Below are 19,857 nucleotides of genomic sequence, written 5' to 3' on the forward strand. Positions count from 1 at the left end.
TCGGGGTATCTTCACCCTGACCATTAGATCAAAGAGTTGCTCCTCAATCTACTAAATCTACTAAAAATGTTTACTTCAAAATTCCTTCGGGTATGATAGAGGAACTGCTAGCTAATCCCTTTACAGGAGATGGAACATTGCATCCCGATTTGCACCTAATCTATGTGGATGAAGTTTGTGGATTATTTAAGCTTGCAGGTATGCCCGAGGATGTTATCAAGAAGAAGGTCTTCCCTTTATCTTTGAAGGGAGAGGCATTGACATGGTTTAGGCTATGTGATTATATGGGATCATGGAACTACAACCGATTGAAATTGGAATTTCATCAGAAGTTTTATCCTATGCATCAAGTTTTCATCGTGATCATAATAATATATATAATTTTTGGCCTCGCGAAGGAGAAATCATCGCTCAAGCTTGGGGGAGGCTTAAGTCAATGTTATATTCATGCCCCAATCATGAGCTCTCAAGAGAAATTATTATTCAAAGTTTTTATGATCGGCTTTCTCTCAACAATCGCTCCATGCTCGATACTTCTTGTACTGGTTCTTTTATGATGAAGACTATTGAATTCAGATGGGATTTATTGGAAAGAATTAAATGCAACTCTGAAGATTTTGATCTCGACGAAGGTAAGGATTCAGGTATGACACCTAAGTTTGATTGTGTTAAATCTTTTATGGATACTAATGTTTTCCGTGAATTTAGCACTAAATATGGACTTGACTCTGAGATAGTAGCTTCTTTCTGTGAATCATTTGCTACTCATGTCTATATCCCTAAGGAGAAGTTGTTTAAATATCATCCTCCCATTGAAGTAAAAGTAGTTGAACCTATTAAAGTTGAAGAAAAGACTATCACTTATAATGTTGATCCTATTGTTCCTACCACTTATATTGAGAAACCACCTTTCCCTGCTAGAATAAATGATCATGCTAAAGCTTCAACTGTGGTTCGTAAGAGTAATACTAGAACACCTACACCCCCTGAGCAAATTAAAGTTGAACCTAGTATTGCTATGGTTAAAGATATCTTGGCCGATAATATTGATGGGCATGTTATTTACTTCTGTGATGAAGCTGCTAGAATTGCTAGACCCGATACTAAAAATAAACATAGACCTGTTGTAGGCATGTCTGTTATTTCCATTAAAATAGGAGATCATTGATATCATGGCTTATGTGATATGGGTGCTAGTGCGAGTACAATACCTCATTCTTTATACGAAGAAATTATGCATGATATTGCACCTGCTGAGTTAGAAGGCATTGATATTACATTTAAGCTTGCCAATAGAGATACTATTTCACCAGTTGGGATTGTTAGAGATGTTGAAGTCTTGTGTGGGAAAGTTAAATATCCTGCTGATTTTATTGTTCTTGGTTCCCCACAAGATGACTTTTGTCCCATTATATTTGGTAGACCCTTCTTGAATACTGTTAATGCTAGGATAGATTGCAAAAAGGATATTGTTACGATTGGGTTAGGGGATATGTCTCATGACTTTAACTTTGCTAAATTTCGTAGACAACCCCATGATAAAGAATTGCCTAGTAAGGATGAAATTATTGGTCTTGCTTCTATTGCCGTGCCTCCTAATGATCCTTTAGAATAATATTTGCTAGACCATGAAAATGATATGTTTATGAATGAAAGAAGGGAAATAGATGAAGTATTCGTTAAACAGGGACCTATTTTGAAACACAACTTGCCTGTTGAAATCCTAGGGGATCCTCCACCACCCAAGGGTGATCCCGTGTTTGAGCTTAAACCATTACCTGATCCTCTTAAATATGCTTATCTTGATGAAAAGAAGATATATCCTGTTATTATTAGTGCTAACCTTTCAGAGCAGGAAGAGGAGAAATTATTGAAAACTCTAAAGAAGCACCGTGCTGCTATTGGATATACTCTTGATGACCTTAAAGGCATTAGTCCCACTCTATGCCAATGCAAGATAAAATTGGAGAAAGACGCTAAACCGGTTGTTGATCACCAACGATGGTTAAATCCTAAGATGAAAGAAGTGGTAAGAAAAGAAATACTAAAGCTTCTGGAGGCAGGTATAATTTATCCCATTGCTGATTGTCAGTGGGTAAGCCATGTCCATTGTGTCCCTAAGAAGGGAGGTATTACTGTTGTTCCTAATGATAAAGATGAATTGATCCTGCAAAGAATTGTTACAGGTTATAGGATGGTAATTGATTTCCGCAAATTAAATAAAGCTACTAGAAAAGATCATTACCCTTTACCTTTTATTGATCAAATGCTAGAAAGATTATCTAAACATACCCATTTTTGCTTTCTAGATGGTTATTCTAGTTTCTCTCAAATACCTGTATCAAAAGAGGATCAGGATAAGACCACTTTTACTTGCTCTTTCGGTACCTTTGCTTTTAGACGTATGCCTTTTGGTTTATGTAATGCACATGCTACCTTACAAAGATGCATGATGGCTATATTCTCTGATTTTTGTGAAAAGATTGTTGAGGTTTTCATGGATGATTTTTCCATATATGGAACTTCCTTTGATGATTGCTTGAGCAACCTTGATCGAGTTTTGCAGAGATGCGAAGAAACAAATCTTGTCTTGAATTGGGAGAAGTGCCACTTTATGGTTAATGAAGGTATTGTCTTGGGGCATAAAATTTCTGAAAGAGGTGTTGAAGTTGATAAAGCTAAAGTCGATGCTATTGAAAAGATGCAGTGTCCTAAGGACATCAAAGGTATAAGAAGTTTCCTTGGTCATGCCAGTTTTTATAGGAGGTTCATTAAAGACTTCTCTAAAATTTCTAGGCCTCTGGCTAACCTCTTACAAAAAGATATTCCTTTTGTCTTTGATGATGATTGTGTAGAAGCATTTGAAATACTTAAGAAAGCTTTGATTTATGCACCTATTGTTCAGCCACCTGATTGGAATTTACCCTTTGAAATTATGTGTGATGCTAGTGATTATGCTGTAGGTGCTATTCTAGGACAAATAGTTGATAAGAAACTAGATGTTATCCAATATGCTAGTAAAACTCTAGACAGTGCCCAGAAAATTATGCTACTACTGAAAATAATTTTTAGCAGTTGTATTTTCTTGTGATAAGTTCAGACCTTACATTGTTGACTCTAAAGTAACCGTTCACATTGATCATGCTGTTATTAAATATCTTATGGAAAAGAAAGATGCTAAACCTAGACTTATTAGATGAGTTCTCTTACTACAAGAATTTGATTTGCATATTATTGATAGAAAGGGAGCTGAGAACCCCGTTGCAGACAACTTGTCTAGGTTAGAAAATGTTCTTGATGACCCACTACCTATTGATGATAGCTTTCCTGATGAACAATTAGCTGTCATAAATGCTTCTCGTACTGCTCCATGGTATGCTGATTATGCTAATTACATTGTTGCCAAATTTATACCACCTAGTTTCACATACCAACAAAAGAAAAAGTTTTCCTATGATTTAAGACATTACTTCTGGATGACCCACACCTTTATAAAGAAGGAGTAGATGGTGTTATTAGACTTTGTGTACCTGAGCATGAACAGGAACAGATCCTATGCAAGTGTCACTCCGAGGCTTATGGAGTGCACCACACTGGAGATAGAACTGCACATAAGGTATTGCAATCCGGTTTTTATTGGCCTACTCTCTTCAAAGATGCCCGTAAGTTTGTCTTGTCTTGCGATGAATGTCAAAGAATTGGTAATATTAGTAGACGTCAAGAAATGCCTATGAATTATTCACTTGTTGTTGAACCATTTGATGTTTGGGGCTTTGATTATATGGGACCATTTCCTTCCTCTAATGGGTATACACATATTTTAGTTGCTGTTGATTACGTTACTAAGTGGGTAGAAGCTATTCCAACTAGTAGTGTTGATCATAACACCTCTATTAAGATGCTCAAAGAAGTTAATTTTCTGAGGTTTGGAGTCCCTAGATACTTAATGACTGATGGTGGTTCACATTTTATTCATGGTGCTTTCCGTAAAATGCTGGCTAGATATGATGTTAATCATATAATTGCATCTCCATATCACCCACAGTCTAGTGGCCAAGTAGAACTCAGTAATAGAGAGCTCAAATTAATTTTGCAAAAGACTGTTAATAGATCTAGAGAGAATTGGCCCAAGAAACTTGATGATGCATTATGGTCCTATAGAACTGCATATAAAAATCCTATGGGTATGTCTCCTTATAAAATGGTTTATGGAAAAGCTTGTCACTTACCTCTCGAACTAGAACATAAGGCGTATTGGGCCATTAAAGAGCTCAATTATGATTTCAAACTTGCCAGTGAGAAGAGGCTATTTGACATTAGCTCACTTGATGAATGGAGAACTCAAGCCTATGAGAATGCCAAACTGTTTAAAGAAAAAGTCAAAAGATGGCTTGACAAAAGGATACAAAAGCGTGAGTTTAATGTAGGTGATTATGTTTTGCTATACAACTCTCGTTTAAGATTTTTTGTAGGAAACTTCTCTCTAAATGGGAAGGCCCTTATGTTATCGAGGAGGTCTATCGTTCCGGTGCCATAAAAATCAACAAATTCGAAGGCACAAATCCGAAGCTGGTTAATGGTCAAAGGATCAAACATTATATCTCAGGTAATCCCATAAATGTTGAAACCAATGTTATTGAAACCGTAACCCCAGAGGAATACATAAGGGACACTTTCCAGAACGTTTTACACTCCAAAAAGGAATAGGTATGTGGTACGATAAGTAAACCAACTCCAAAATAGTTCTAATAGCAATTTTTCTCTATTTTGGAATATTTAAGAAAATAGGAAAATAAGAAGTAGTCCGGGAAGGACACGAGGCATCCACGAGGGTGGAGGGCGCGCCCCTGCCTCGTGGGAACCTCGTGTGCTCTCTAGACTCTATTTTCTTGCATGATAGTTCTTTTGGTCGGGAAAAATTCATTATAGAATCTCCCGAAGGTTTTGACCACCGTATCACACAAATATCCTCTGTCTTTGTTTCGAGCTATTTTTCTGACAGATCTAGATCAGCATGATGTCTCCAAGCGCCCCCAAGGACAAGTTCTTCGAGAAGGTCATCAACCCCTACCTCGCGGAAGTGCTGCAACATCCTCAAACCATTGAGATGCGTGCGGGATTGCTGCACATCCGCGATGTTGAGGGACCAAGGAGGACCGGAAGCACAGAGACAAGTTTTCAAGTGCCAGGAGATGGTGGAATGCGGACTCGACGCCAACCACATAATGAAGACGGAGTTCACCAACAATCACAAGCTAGATGTCAAGAACATTGGGGAGACCATCTTTAAGCTTCACGAGAAAATCGAGCACCTCCAGGCCCAGATATATGACCTACAAAACCAAAACTGTGAGTATGAATATAGATTCTAGAGGATGAGTTTGGCTGCAGATTTGAGGATCTCGGAGACTTGATCATCCTTTTATGGTGGTGAGCCTATGTCGTGGAAGATGGACGACAAGCCTACATCATCAACAACTCTACCATCACCACCTCCGAAGAAACAGACATAAATACATGGGTATGGGCACTCCCCTTGGCAACTGCCAAGCTTGGGGGAGGTGTCCCGGTATCGTATCACCATCACACTCCTCTCTTTATCGTTTTTCTTAGTTCGATCCTTTTGGTAATATCTTGATCTATTAGAATAAAGTTTTAGTACGATTTAGTTTTGAGTTTTGCTTTATGATCCTTCTATGTAATCGAGTCCATGAGCCATATATGTAATAAAGATTAGTGTTGAGTCAAGGGCTTGATTATCCTGCTATGATAAAAAGAGAGAATAAAAAGAAATAACGAGATTGTCGGGTGGTAGGTGCGACATATGCCAACGAGTGGCTTATCATTGTGGGAGCCAGTAAGACATCGCCAGTGCCTGGAAACGGGATAAGGCGAAGACATGCACGCCGGCGAATCTTACCCAGGTTTGAGGCTCTCCTTGGAGATAACACCCCTAATCCTGCTCTATGGGGTCTCCGCATGATCACTAGATCAACAAGTAGCTACAAGGTGCTCCTTGAGCTGTTTTGCCAGAGGAAGAAGAAGGGCAAAGCTAGCTCTCCTCTTCTCTCTATGTGGTGTCTAAAACTCCAAGAGATCAACCCTTTGCATGGGTTCCCTGGGGGGTTTATATAGGCCTACACTCCAGGGGTACAATGGTAATCCGGATGGATGTGGGTCCAAGTCGTCAGTGTCTGTAGTCGCTGTCTTCTCCGCCAACTGGTGGGTCCCACTGGCTGCCGGCCTCTTGGCCGACAGGCTGGGCCCATCGTCCGGGGGTCTTGTCGGCTGCTGGTTACTATAGCCTTACTCCTGGTGACGATGGCTTTGTCGGGGTAAGCATGGCTACATTGCCGCCGCCTGGCGGGTATTCACTGTAGCCTTACCCCGTCTTATCTGCTTAATAGTGCACAAACTTCTAGGGGGGGGGCAGGTCGACTGTTGGGTGCCGGCCTCCCCCCAGGCCGACTGGTCAAGTCTAGCCGCCTTCTGGTATCTCGCTGGTAGGAGGGGCCCGCCACCTGCGGGCCATACTGACAGCCTGTCGTGGGTGACGTCATGGTCAACGTGGCAATAGTGCGGCACCAGACGGGGAGTGGTCGCCCCGTACGGTGCACCGTGGCCACGCTCGCTCCGGGATTCGGGGGTGGCAGGCATCACTGTAGCCACGGCCCGTCTTATCGCCGTTATGTGGGTGCAAACTTTGAGGGTATGAACCAGGCCGCCTGCTAGGAGTCGGCCACTCTGGTAGCCGGCTGCTAGGAGTTGGCCCTCTTCGAGAGAACTCATAGAGTCGTGCCGCCTTCCAGCAGCTGGCCAGTGGGACAGCCGACCAAGAGAAGGCGGCCTTGCGTCTTGGATGTTTGAGGGCCCAGTCAGCCCGATATTTTTTGAAGAGCCAGGGGGAGCCGGTTGGGCTACCTGTGGTCATTTCACTACAAAAAAATACACTTCCGTGATGATACGTGTTTGTCACTGTAGGTCGCGTTTTTTGTCATGCATGTACATCCATGATGATTTTATGACAGAATCAAGATAGTCATACCTGTGTTGTCTTAGAAGTGTTCCATGACATTACCAAAATTATCATCACGGAAGTGTCCACTTCCATGACGATAAATCGCGCGTCATAGAAGTGCTTTCGTCAAGGGTGACCGACACGTGGCATCCACCATAACGGAACGCCGTTAAGCTATCGTATCCGGTTTTGGATCCGATAACCCGTTAACAGCCCCGACCGATGGGGATTTTCCACATGTAAAATCATCATTGGCTGGAGGAAACACGAGTCGGCTCACTGTTGGGACAGATGTCATCCACTCATTAGACCGAAGGCGCCTATGATACAGCGACACGTGGCACAGCCTGACAAAGGCCCATTCTTGTGAAAAGGCCGGCCCGTTTGACTTGGTCAAAAGGTGGCGGGCCGGCCCACGGAAAGCATGTTAACGGCCTGTTCGCATATAGCCCGTTTACAACCCGCTAACCCAGGGCCCGTTACGACCTCTCCGAATTAGGCCCAGTAGTGTCATCTGGGCCGTCCAATATGATTCCAGCCCGTTTTAACTTCCGGCCCATGTGTGGCCCATGACTTCTTTCAGCCCATATGAGGCCCTTTGTAACTCTTGGCCCATTAACTGCCCATGGTGAAACTGGCCCGTAATGAACAGTGTATCACTTTATACCCATTAACGGCTTGTTATTCTATTGGGTCGTTTCCAGCCCAAGTTATCTTTCGGCCTTCTCAGGGCCCATTGATTCTTGGGCTCATTTGCAGCATTCGGTTACATACGACCCGTTACTGTCATTTTCTGCTTGTGGGCCAAATTCAGCCTGTCGTTATAGTCGGCCCGTTTGTGGACCGTTAATACGTTGGGCCATTTTCATGTAAAAAAACCCGTTGGGCTATTGATGGTGTCCTGGACTCGGGGGTACTCAACGCGTCGTCTCCCGATCAGTTGGATTGGGCCAAGGACCCCCATGGCCGTATACTCATGGGACAGTCCGGACAGCTGCCGCATACAGGGAAGAATCCACAAGACTTGGCGATCAAGACAAGGACTCCTCCCCCACCGTCCTATTCGGCTAGGACTTTTGTTATCCTAGGCCTCTGGTGCATTATATAAACCAGGGCCAGGCTAGTCGATAGACATATACAACAACAATCATACCATAGGCTAGCTTCTAGGGTTTAGCCTCTCTGATCTCGTGGTAGATCAACTCTTGTACTACCCATATCATCAATATTAATCAAGCAGGAGTAGGGTTTTACCTCCATCGAGAGGGCCCGAATTTGGGTAAACATTGTGTCCCTTGCCTCTTGTTACCATTGATCCTAAGACACACTGCTTGGGACCCCCTACCCGAGATCTGCCGGTTTTGACACCGACATTGGTGCTTTCATTGAGAGTTCCGCCGTGTGATCGGCGAAAGGATCAATGGCTCGACTACAGGTCAACTGCGACGTCGGCTTCTTCGTCACCAGCTCGACTGGTCACCTTGGTTTGACCGAGGACTGCGCCCTACCTTCGATCGTCATGATCAGATGAAGGCCTTCATCAACACCAACTCCGATCTCTATCAAGATCATGGAGGAGTCATCCATGGAGCTCGGGGGCTCAACGTCAACATTGCCCTCAAGCGACCGTGCTATTTTTCTAGACAGCAAACTTGTATCTGTCGCCACTGCCTCCTCGAGTGTCGCTTAAACAATTACTTCGGTGGAATTATGCGGAATTAAGTCTACAACAACCCTGCAAAAATTTCATCGAGTTCGGATGGAGGAATCTCCGGCAATCTCCGATATACCAGAGCCCTGTTGAATCTGGACGAGAATCCGGACGAGTTTAGGGCGTGGTATCCAGCATCTAGCTCGGATGTTCTTTGGAGGATCCAACCGTTGATTTGCTGCGGAATTCCCATATCTACCACCTTCCAAAAATTCAGCTCGATCAGACCGCCCAAACTCCGGGAAACTTCCGATTAGTGCATCACTTTTTGGATCTGTTTTCTGCGCGAGAACGAATCTGACCCGAATTCATCTTCTTTATGAACGGGATCTCGGACATCCCTTTTGAAGGAAGTTTTTGTATGGGGTGTTGTGTTTTATTATCAAACACATCCCAATAGTACTAAAAGTATTCTTGCAATACGAACTTTACCGTCGCGCCGGTGTCAAACCAGCCCGACAACATCACTCCACGACGGCCGACCTGTGTTAGACACGTCGTCGCTTTGTTGAGCCGAGCTCAATTTCTTTGGATCATCATCTCGGCCAGACGAATAATAGTTCGGCATCGTGAAGGATAAATCGTCACCAACATCGCCGCCCCATGGATTACACGGAGCGGGCACACCTACATCGCCACACGGTCACTTCATCAAGCCGGCATCGACCACGTCACGACCTGCATTGCTGGACCGGGGGCTTCATCATCTCTTCATCAACCTACTCCGGAGACTTCAGCGTCGCTGGCCGACCAGCTCCGTCACGTTAGCTGGACCGAGGGCTTTGCCTCGGCGAGCCAACCTTTGCCAGCATCGCCATGCCGTTTCTTTATCGCCCATCAGGCGATAGGTGTGCGGATCGAGTCCCAATTTTGGGAATCACCTTTCTTCGGATTGCTACAACAAATAAGCCAGGTGCTGTTAATCCTAGTATTTTTTGCTTGTTAGGGTTCATTTTTCCCAATGAACTATTACTCTGGTTTGTCCGTCATATGTATGCAGGTCTATCAAATGGTGGATGCATTAACGACGGCCGCATGGTGGTTCGGTCAGTTTCCGTACATAGTCCGGCGAACGCCGCATCCGGAACTCGAACCGACCTGTGAATTCAGGCCTTGCCATGCCTTTACCGCATCACGCCGCCGCCCTGCATCGACATTGACTTCGGCGCCAGGCCATATTTTTTTATTACTCACTTTGCATAAATTATTTGTGATGCAATGAATTTTTATTATTTTTATTATTATTACTATTATCTCCGGTTTGCACTATTTTTTGTGCACAGGAAAATGATCCAGTCGGACTATATCCTTTGGCGTCACCTCGGCTGGACGGGGGGCTTCGTCAACACTTCATTACCCCATGCCGGGGACTTCGGCATCACCCTGCCGTCCTGCATTGACCGTGCTATGTCACCACTTCGGAGTGCCGAGCGCTTTGCTCCGCCACCTCGGGACTGGCTCGGGGATGGAACCTTGTCCCGCATCAAGCTCGGACCGCGTCATCAATACCGAACACATTAGCCAGCTAAGTTGTCTTCATGCTCAAAGTTCTAAATTTTTAACTTGTGTTCGGCTCGGCCAAGCATTATACTTTTTTGGAAAAAAGTTGCTTGTAAAAATTTCCTTGTCCAAACTTTGTTTGTGACGCGCAAATTCAAATACCCCGTTTACCTGGGGGCTTCCTTCATGAAGCTTTTTCCTCTTGCATATGGTTATACTTGTACGGCTTCGTTCCTTGTTCGTGTATTACGCCACAATATGCACCATATTGACTTAAGCGATTTGCAAGCTGGGTTGCCTGGCTTCTGTGCTTACCCCTACGTTCCCGATTGTTCGGCTAGGGAGTAAAGGGAGCACCTCTGCGATTGTCACGATCGGGTCACCCGAGCCGGACCTCAGACTGGGTGAAGCCGAAAGCTAGCACTCTTATTGTTTTCAATCATGGTCGGTACACAACGGAACTCATGAGTACAAAAAATCTATTGCACAAGTCTCATAATAACAATGAGCACCGAAGAAAGGTATCAGTGGGGGTACTATTTTCTTCGAAGATGCTTCTTACTCTTCGCAGTAATATAGCATAAGTTCCCTGAGCGCGCTTTGTCTGTTACATCCTTATGACCTGATTGCCTGGTTATTGGAAACACCGTCGATATTCTCGACATATGGAGTACATAACACTTTTTGGTCCTTGACCGAAGAGGGAGAAGCCGACGGTCGGTTAAGACGCGTTTAAAGTTCGGTTGAACATAGATATGATATAAGTACTTCGGTACATGCAATCATTCTTTTACCCAAGTCACTTGGGGGCACTTAAATTTATATGAGCCATTTATGATAAGTGTTTTTCTTCTTAGTCGGTGCAAAGTTTTTATTATTATTTATCACTCCTTTTTTCGACATAAGTGTGCGGTCACTAGCCGGGAAGCCTAATTTCTCTCTCAAAGCCGCTAGAGTTTAGTTTGCTAAACTGGCCTAGTAAGAAGTACTCCGCCTTCGGGATAGGAGGTTGAAGCCGTAGGCTGACCCGCTTAAAGTTTTGAGATAGGATGTGTCATGTTAAAGCACGGCAGAAGCACCTTTTTTTTTCTAAAGTCCAATTTTCGGATTGGCACCGAACACTTGATCTAGTTCGGACATTAACCTTTTGAATAAGTTTTTTGGCTTTTCAAGCCCATGGCACTTTTAAACTATTTGTGGGTTTTCAGCATAAGTCTCGCAGTGCAACGCTGGACACCTTTAGAGATTCGGCAAAAACATTCTCGGATATTGTAATATATGCATCGGTTTTGAATTGTGTCTTCGGTCAATAGTTGGGTTGCCCGGCTCCTGCGCTTGCCTCCTATGTTCTGCTTTGTTCGGCTAGGTGTGCAAAGGGAGAACCACTGCGATTGTGCTTCCAGCTCACATGGTTAAGCACCGCAGTGGAGAAAGCCGAAAACTGACTGTCACAATAAGCGTAAACTGGTCGGCGATCTGATGACGGTGTTAAACGACGGGCCATTCATAACAATGGCCGAAGTGTTTATGGCTTGACCTCGACTGTCGCCGAACACTACCGGCGGCTATTAACTGGCCTCCCAAACTAAATCCTCGATATTTTGCTCTTACATTGGAGCTGAGGTTTCATGATCATGCTTAGCATGACAACCCAAAGAAAGGAACCGATAGCGGGACTATTTTCTTTGGAAGACATTTCTTCTATTAAACAGTAATATAACATGTCTCTCCGCGTACCTTTGTTTATAAAACCGTATGGCCAGATTGCCTTGTTTGTTGTAAATCTTTGCCCTCATAAAGGCTTTATAAAGTAGGAGAAACACTCCTCGGCTATTGGCCGAGGAGGTGGAAGCCGATTGTCGGTCAACAAAGTTTTGTACAATGCGGATCCGAGCATTAATGACGTAAAGTACTTGGATACATAGAGTCATTACACATAATTTGTGATTTTACTATGGATATCGATCCTTAATTCGGCCCCCCGTGCCTGCATTAAGGCTCGGGGGCTACTGGGCGTTGGGCTTATTATTTACAAATATTAAAGGGGCACATCGATCCCCTGATCTGGTGTTGCCACCCGACCAGTGTCTCGGGGGCTACTGCATTGCCTGTTCTATGCAGAAAATTTTAAGTGCAATACAGTTTCCGAGGAGATTTTGATCCTCAGGTTGGTCGGCCGCACCCAACCTGAGTCTCGAGGACTGAGGACGCCGCTTTTGTGTCCCGAAGTATTCTGCCGAGCTAGGACTTGATCCTCAGACCAATTTTGCAAATCAACCTGAGTCTCAGCGGCTACGGGGATCAGCGGTCTTATGTCATCCTTCATGTGCACCTCGGGTTTTAGACCGATACCCACCTTGAGGGCTACTGGCTATGTATCTCGGCAGAGAATAAATTGCACCAATCAAAAATATTGACAAAAATCAGCCCACATTCGGGGAGGTGCACCACCTCGGAAGCAGTCCGGCATAAAGCTCGGGCGCTAGTGGCTGGCTCCATAAAGGGCATTTCCGGCATTAAGCTCGGCTAAACTCCTTCAAACTTCTTTGAACCAAGGTGATTTACGACACCTCGGATACATAGTCCGGCGTTGGAGCTCGGATACAGTCCGGCGTTGGAGCTCGGATACATAGTCCATTGTTGGAGCTCGGATACAGTCTGGCGTTGGAGCTCGGATACATAGTCCGGTGTTGGAGCTCGGATACATTCCGGAGTTAGAGCCGGGAAGCAGTCTGGCATTGGTGCCCGGCTGCAAGAGATACCTTGAATGCAGTCTGGTGTTAGAGCTTGGACGCAAGAGGACACTGCCTCACGGGAACAACTCCGAACCCGAGGTGTGGCATAAAAATAACAAGGCATTGATAAGGGCCGGAAACTTAAAGGGCTCCTCGGATACCTGACGTGTAAACTCGTCGAGTGCATTTCGGCGATCCTCAAGATAGAAGATGAGAAGATTTGTTGAACTAGTTTTCAAGATCGGCAACCGAAGATGAAGAACGGTTCGGAAGAATCGAGGAGCATCCCTAACTTGAAGACCGGTTCAGGGGGCTACTGACGGTGTCCTGGACTAGGGGGTACTCAACGCGTCGTCTCCCGATCAGTTGGATTGGGCCGAGGACCCCCCTGGCCGTATACTCATGGGCCAGTCCGGACAGCTGCCACATACAGGAAAGAATCCACAAGACCTGGCGATCAAGACAAGGACTCCTCCCCCACCGGCGTATTCGGCTAGGACTCTTGTTATCCTAGGCCTGTGGTGCATTATATAAACCAGGGCCAGGCTAGTCAATAGACATATACAACAACAATCATACCATAGGCTAGCTTCTAGGGTTTAGCCTATCTGATCTCGTGGTAGATCAACTCTTGTACTACCCATATCATCAATATTAATCAAGCAGGAGTAGGGTTTTACCTCCATCGAGAGGGCCTGAACCTGGGTAAACATTGTGTCCCTTGCCTCCTGTTACCATTGATCCTAAGACGCACTGCTTGGGACCCCCTACCCGAGATCCGCCGGTTTTGACACCGACGGCTATTTTCATAGAGTTATCAAATACGGCCTATTAACGGCCCGTTATGGTCCACGAATAGTACGACCCATGATTGGTGAAATGATGATACGCCCCGTAGAAGGCCCATGGATCCCACGACCCGTATGAGGCCCATGGATCGTACGACCCGTAGAAGGCCCATGGATCATACGGCCCGTAGAAGGCTCATGGACCCTACGGCCCGTAGAAGGCCCATGAATCCTAAGGCCCGTATAGAAGGCCAATGGATCCTATGGCCCGTATAGAAGGCCAATGTATCCTACGGCCGGAAGAAGGCCCATGGATCATACGGCCTGCAGGAGGCCCATGGTTACAATAGTCCGTGTGTTGCCATGATTATTTTGGCCTAGTTACCAAAAATAGGCTATTGTGGCCACTAGAAAAACACAGAAAAAGAACTCCGGTGACTACAAGCAAACAACTAAACGAGACAATAAGGAAATAAATAAGCAAGCAATTAACGCTAGCCTATTACCGCTATTACACATATTACATCCACTGGGCATCAAAATTCGCCACCAGTGCAAATATAGGGAACAAAGCAGCATATTACATACACTGGCCGTCAAAATTGGCCACCAGTGCAAATAAATGTGGCAGCAAAACAAGAGCAGAACTGAAACAACTTCAGAAGAGCTCAAGAAACATTATCCTGGGTATCCACCATGCAGGCAATAAGCTTAGCAAGCTTATTAGCTTTGTCCTGTTTGGCGCTAAAATCCTCCAACGCTTGCTGTTGCACCAGAAAGTATGCATCTAAATGCTCCAGGGACTTCCGCAGTCCTTCCACTTCTTGTTGCAGCATAGCTGATCGATGTCTCTCAGCTTGTAGTTGAGACTCAAGAAACCGAACTGATTCAGATAGTGAGTTTGAATAGCTTGTGCAAGCGGTAGTGGCCAGTAACTCGAACACTAAACCAAGACATGACTTTGGGGTTGTCTCGCTGTCTTCAAGATAGTCTTCCTTAGCTGTTTTATCAGCTTTGTTGGAGACCAACAAGGATGTGTCACTATCCTGAACCTTATCTGCATTACTTCCTTTACCATTTCTTAATAAGGCACTCTTCCCCAATATTCTGTCAGCATTCTAAAAGAAGAAACAAGCAGACACATAACAAGTTTAGCATGTACTAGTATATGAAACTCATTTTGGTGAACCAGTTCATTAGTAAGGTGGACAAGATTAAACTACCAAGTCTTCTATTGCCAAGTACTAGTACATAATAAAAGCATCAAAAAAAAATCTATGTCCTATGGTCACTACATTGTCTTGCCAAATCAAAATAGAGACACGGTTCAAATCATATCAGTTCAAGACAAAGCAGCAGTGAAAGAATACAAAGCGTGGGAAACTACACGGCACAACAAGATTTCAGATGGGTACCACAGGTCTACATGTACAACAACACTATTGGCTCTGTTGTGATGCTAGTAATGTGCATGATATGAAAGTCAACTATATACACAATTGAAATTGAAATCAACAGAGCTATTGATAAGATCAAACCTGTTAAAGAAACATGCGTAAACATACCTGTTGTGCCATTGGAGTTTCGATTGGATCCTTCAATTTAAAAATAAGTTTGTATGAGTAACTACAGTGATACAAGAGCAAAGCAATCATAGTTAAAAAAGGCGCGCCTAAGTGAGCGCTTAAGCGTGCCTAGGCTCTAGGCGTTGGCAAAATGCATTGCGCATAACTACGCTTAATCTATGCATAACTGCGCATAAGAATGCACTTTGGTCAGTAAAGCGCAAGGCGGTGGCAAAACGCACAATTAACGCCTAGCACTTTTTTGAACTATGATAGCAATTGAATCTTAAATTAGAACAGTTGTTCTTCAGGTTTAGTCACTTGTTCTACATGAACAGAGTACAGTAATACGCAAGAATATAATACTTAAAAATAGAAAATGAGCTCATAGACCTCACCACATTCTTGGTTCGGGACCAGTACAGAACAAGGCGTTCCCAGTCATCATCCAGTAAATGTGTATCAGGAGAACGTAAGGGAATTTGATGAGTTTCTTTGCCGGTGAAGTACGTTTTCTTCAGGTAATTCTGATACTACCACCAAGCATTCTTGAAGATAGCAGAGGTATTAGCACAGGTTATCTCATCATGAGTTTCCAAATCGGTCCTTCTCTATAGAGAAAAATGGGAAAATTTGCTGTATTATAACCATCATGGAGGTAGGATGTATGGGACGAAGCAAAGTAATTGCCACGAATAACATTACTTACACATAACTCCTGGACAAACACCTGCAACTGGCATTTTCCTTCATCTTCAGTATAATATTTCCAAGATGGGAAGATACGCAGATACGATTTAACAACATCAAATGCGATAGATGCTAAACTACGACTAGATGATTGTGCTTCCTCCACAGGAATATGTTGGGGAACGTAGTAATTTCAAAATTTTCCTACGCACACGCAAGATCATGGTGATGCATAGCAACGAGAGGGGGAGTGTATCTTCATACCCTTGAATATCGCTAAGCGGAAGCGTTTATCAACGCTGTTGATGTAGTCGTACGTCTTCACGATCCGACCGATCCAAGTACCGAACGCACGGCACCTCCGAGTTCTGTAGACGTTCAGCTTGATTACGTCCTCGCCTTCTTGATCCAGCAATATGGGCGAAGTAGTAGACGAGTTCCGGCAGCACGACGGCATGGTGACGGTGTTGGTGAAGAACAATCTCCACAGGGCTTCGCCTAAGCACTACGGAAACTATGACGGAGGATAAACTAGAGGGGATGGGGTTGCCGGCACACGGCTTGGTGTTTCTTGATGTGTCTTTGGTTCTATCCCTGCCCCTCTATTTATATGTTGAGCCTTGAGGTAGAAACTTGGAGTAAAAGCCTCCACAAAGTCGGTTTCACTCGAAAGGCAAGAGTCCTTCTCGGACTCCAGGGTCAGACGCTACGGACCCTGGCGTCTGGCCCCTGGACTCCGCAAAACTTCCTTTTGTGCTTTCCAAAAACCTTGTGGGCTTTCCCCTTTGGCCCAAATAATGTGTTCTCGTACCCAATCATTTCGGGAAACATCCGGAACCCCTTCCGGTGAATTCCGGAACCCTTCCGAAGACCAAACAACATTATCCCATATATTAAACTTCATCTCCGGACCATTCTGGAGTTCCTCGTCATGTTCGTGATCTCATTCGGGACTCCGAACAACATTCGGTTACCAACATACATAACTCATATAATACTATATCTTCAACGAACGTTAAGCGTGCGGACCCTACGGGTTCGAGAACTATGTAGACATGACCGAGACATCTCTCTGGTCAATAACTAATAGCGGAACCTGTATGCCTATATTGGCTCCTACATATTCTACGAAGATCTTTATCGGTCAAACCGCATAACAACATATGTTGTTCCCTTTGTCATCGGTATGTTACTTGCCCGAGATTCGATCGTTGGTATCTCAATACCTAGTTCAATCTCGTTACCAACAAGTCTCTTTACTCTTTATGTAATGCATCATTCCGTAACTAACTCATTAGCTACATTGCTTGCAAGGCTTATAGTGATGTGCATTACCGAGAGGGCCCAGAGATACCTCTCCGACAATCGGAGTGACAAAACCTAATCTCGAAATATGCCAACTCAACATGTACCTTTGGAGACACCTATAGAGCTCCTTTATAATCACCCAGTTACATTGTGACGTTTGGTAGCACACAAAGTGTTCCTCCGGTAAACGGGAGTTGCATAATCTCATAGTTGTAGGAACATGTATAAGTCATGAAGAAAGCAATAGCAACATACTAAACGATAAAGTGCTAAGCTAACGGAATGGGTCATGTCAATCACATCATTCTCCTAATGATGTGATCCCGCTAATCAAATGACAACTCATGTCTATGGTTAGGAAACATAACCATCTTTGATTAATGAGCTAGTCAAGTAGAGGCATACTAGTGACATTAAGTTTGTTTATGTATTCACACATGTATCATGTTTCCGGTTAATACAATTCTAGCATGAATAATAAACATTTATCATGATATGAGGAAATAAATAATAACTTTATGTAGCGACCCGACCTCAGACGGTCAAGTCTCTGTGCATCAGTGTCATCCCTGGATCAGTAATGCTGACACACACAGTACTCGAAGGATTTATAACAGAGTAGCAATCACACACTTATTACATCGAATGTCTCAAAAGAGAACTTATTACAATAATATGGCTTAAGGCCATCTAATGCGAAAACAACGGAAGGCTTGGAAGATAAAGTGAGTCCATCAACTCCAACGGCACAGCTGAGCTGCACGGCAACGACCTAATGAACCTTACTCCTGTCTGAAAAGTCTGCAACATAATACGTTGCAGCCCGAGAAATGGGTCAGCACATGGAATATGCTGGCAATATAACACAGTAGAGTAAAAACAGAATAATGCTAACACTACATGCATATTTGGCTGGTGGAAAGCTCTACGGTTATAGTTTTGCATCAAGCCAATTTTTCCCTACTGCAAAGGAATAAATTTTATTTAACTATCATGGTAGTTGAACAACATTGAGAAGGTAACCCCAACTCAATCCCAATTAAAGTGATTAACAACCCAACAATATTAATTAAGAGTGATGAGACACATAAGATACTTCAAGTACTAAACACTCAGAATTGTCCATAACCGGGGACACGGCTAACCATGATTAGATTGTACACTCTGTAGAGGTTTGCCCACTTTTCCCCACAAGACTCGATCGCCTCCGTTGATTTCTCGCACTGCATGGTGTTTGAGAAACGGATGGCCGAGACACAGTCTTTCAGAAACATTAACTCTCTACCCCGGGTAGACCATACCAAACCTACAAAACCCACTACCTGCTGATCTACCTGTTCAAGAGCTTCACGTAACTTACTCAACTATGTTAGAGCCCATAATAGCTTGTGACTACACACGGAAGTTTCTAGCATGAATCATCTCAGTTCCCTTTGAGCCTGGGTGGCGGTCCATAGGAAAATCACACAGTAACCCCGGGATTTCTAAAAAAACATGCAATCAATGGTATCCCCAGGTGCCTCAATCCACCCAGATGTGTATTAAAGTTGCCACCTTAGATTAAACCATTAATTAACAATATCACATCTGTCATGGAACACTCGAACCCAACCACGTCTAAGAGCATAGCATAGCAATATAATCATAACGTAGAAGTAACTCCCAAAGGTTTGATAATAAACATGACAATAGGTTCTACCTCATCAGCTACTTCCCAAAACCCACATGTTAAAGACATCCTAGTCATGCAATGTTTGAGGATTTAACTAATGCAATGAAAACTGGGTATGAAAAGAGTATGATCAATGTGTTAATTGCCTTGCTGACGATCCGCAAAACCTAGTGACTCGTAGTAACACGCTTCGCACTCCGGGAATTCTATCGCAAACAAACAATAACATACATAAGCAACTAGCAAAGATGCACAAGTAAAACTTCAACTGAAAGCAAAGAACCAGCAAGTTCAACTTAAGAACTCTGGTTAGCAAAAGAATCCAATCAACCGGAGCAACGAAACTCAAACGGCGAAAGAAACAAAATCCGTTTACTAATCTGGACTAAGGTCAAAATTTTACAGTACCAAAACTTAGTTTAAGTTGGTTAAGCAGAAAGAGGGTCTAGAGATGAAACTCCAGGCTTTTGAATCACCTGATTCCGACTAACGAGCGAAAAGATAAACAGAAACTAAGATTGGATCAGAAATCTCGATCAGAAAAGTCGCGGAATAAATCTGACAAAAGAAAAAGCGACGAACACATTAACGAACGAACGTTCGTTATCTGAAACTAAACGAACACGTTCGTTAAAACGAACGAACGAGTGAACGCTCACTAAATAAATAAACTGGAGAAATAAACCGATCTATATAAAAAATGCAACTAGGGTTTCAAAAAAAATAAACCGAACATTTTTTTTAAATGGCGGTCTCGGATTCCGGCGGATACCTCCGGCGAGGGGGGGGAGTCCGGCGAGGCGGGGCTCCGGCGGGCGGTGGCGTGGGGCGTCGGGGCTCCGGCGGCGGGCGGCGGCGGCGGAAAGCGGC

This window comes from Triticum dicoccoides, chromosome 7B, assembly GCF_002162155.2.
Source record: "Triticum dicoccoides isolate Atlit2015 ecotype Zavitan chromosome 7B, WEW_v2.0, whole genome shotgun sequence".
Taxonomy (NCBI): Eukaryota; Viridiplantae; Streptophyta; class Magnoliopsida; order Poales; family Poaceae; genus Triticum; species Triticum dicoccoides.